This window comes from Nothobranchius furzeri, chromosome 7 (genome assembly GCF_043380555.1).
Source record: "Nothobranchius furzeri strain GRZ-AD chromosome 7, NfurGRZ-RIMD1, whole genome shotgun sequence".
Lineage (NCBI taxonomy): Eukaryota > Metazoa > Chordata > Actinopteri > Cyprinodontiformes > Nothobranchiidae > Nothobranchius > Nothobranchius furzeri.
The window spans coordinates 68,832,824-68,834,627 of NC_091747.1; the positions used below are offsets into that span (position 1 = coordinate 68,832,824).

Consider the following 1,804-nt stretch of genomic DNA (forward strand, 5'->3'; position numbering starts at 1 on the left):
GGTGTCTTTACTCCTTTTCTTTAGCACACTTTTTCCCGGGCCTTTTAGCATCTTAGCACGGCACGCTTTCTTTATGTGTCCGACTTTTCCACAATTATTACATACTGTCTCTTTAAAGTAACAGTCATTTGCAATGTAGTTTTTAACTTTTCAAAGGTAACACATTTTGGTCGTTGCCGGTGCTGGTCTCACCTTGTGAACAGCTGCAGCTTCCATGGACATGCTAGTCCCACCTCTCGACTGTCGGGTGTCTCCATCCGCTGTTTCCATGTTGAGCGTCATTTCAAAAGCTCGTGTAAAGGTTAGCCTGTCCTCTGTTAATAGTCTCCTCTGACGTGCTTCGTTTCTGATCCAACTCACGAACCTGTTTCAACATCGTGCCAAAATCCTTTAAAATGTCCACAATCTCATCAAACGTTTCGTCTTTTGGCTTGGCCGGCTGTACAAGGTTCCTCAAGAGCCCATACGTGGTTGCCCCCACCATGCTGAGCAAAACTGCGACGCATTTTCCGTCGTCGACATCATTCGCTTCCATGTACTGCTCCAGACGGTCAATATACGCCGTCCACGGCTCGTTTTCTGGGCGAAACTCGTCCGACTTGCCAAACTGGGCCATGGCTACAAACGTCCGCGTTACATCCAAAAAACATCCCCGTCGCCAGTTGCGGTGTCTTCATTTAAATAGTGAAAAGGAGACAGTCTTAACAGAGCGTGTTTTATATTTCTCGTTCTGGAAAAACGTACGGCGCCAACTACCGGGCAGAGGACCGTACCAACTGCAGAACGTGCAGGGGGGGAAATACACCACAGATACCTAGATCAAAAAGAGTCAAACCATTGTGTCCTGTTCAGAAATTGGGTTCTAAATACGTAAATGTAAACTTTTCAGCTAGCAGTTTGGCGATGACTGTTGGACGTATCAGATAAAGTACGAGCTATAACCACCGAGCACCCCAGGACTAAGTAAAGACAACCGAAGTTCCAAAATGTGGTGATAAGCAAAAGAAAACTTGTTGATCTTTCTGTCTCTTCCTCTTTGGTACTCAGAATTTTTCTTTTTCAACGAACCCAGATGAAGAGAATTTGCTGTTGCTTCAACCTGCTTCTTAAAAACCTCACCCCAGTGGTTTCTTTTGAAACTTAACCGTGTCAACACAGAGTGTCAACACTTTCTGAAGAACTTTCAGCATAGCTATCCTGTTTCCCCTGTCAATCTGATTTATTTGCCTTCCTGAGTTTCCTCTAAAGCCGTGGCTCCTCTGTACATCACTCGCGTTATTTTAAAGGGTTCTCTGTGGAGATTTTATTTTTATTTGGCTGCTGTTTTGGGTGAGCAAAGTGTTTGTGCGTGAGGAAGCGGTGTGGTGACAGAGCTGAAACACTTCCTCGCATCAAACCGACCTACAGACACAAGCCGCCTCCGGCGTACCGACCATGTGCCTTTGCTGATAAAAGCCTCCTGCCCCGCTCAGACGCTGACAGTAGGAAGTTAGTGAGTGATGCTGAGGAGCACTGGTGGAATGCCAAGTCTGGTAAGTGTTGGTGCTTTTACTTCTGTTTGATGCTAACCACACCGAGGATAGGCCGATTTATCATCATCACACGCTTCAGTCATTGGTTTTGTTTGACCGTCACATCTGTTCATCAAAGAAAAAGACACAAAAACTTGTTAATTTGTTCATTTAGTGTTTGTTTACTTGTCTTTAATGCTAAAGTTGCTAAAGCTGTTTCAGAATTCAACCTCTGATGGTCGTTTCAGTCGTGTTTGAGACAACGGCTGCAACTTGAGGAAACTTGCTTTCAC

The 1,804-nt window shown here is 45.0% G+C and overlaps 1 protein-coding gene across 1 annotated transcript in view; it reads left to right on the forward strand.

The window, feature by feature from the left end:
- Nucleotides 1–1,399: 1,399 nt before the first annotated feature.
- LOC139070771 (zinc finger protein Gfi-1b-like) overlaps nt 1,400–1,804 on the forward strand; it is a 9,172-nt gene continuing 8,767 nt past the window's right edge. Inside the window, exon 1 of the mRNA XM_070553638.1 lies at nt 1,400–1,532. The gene's annotated coding sequence lies outside the window, so the exon portion shown is untranslated. The remainder of the gene's footprint in view (nt 1,533–1,804) is intronic.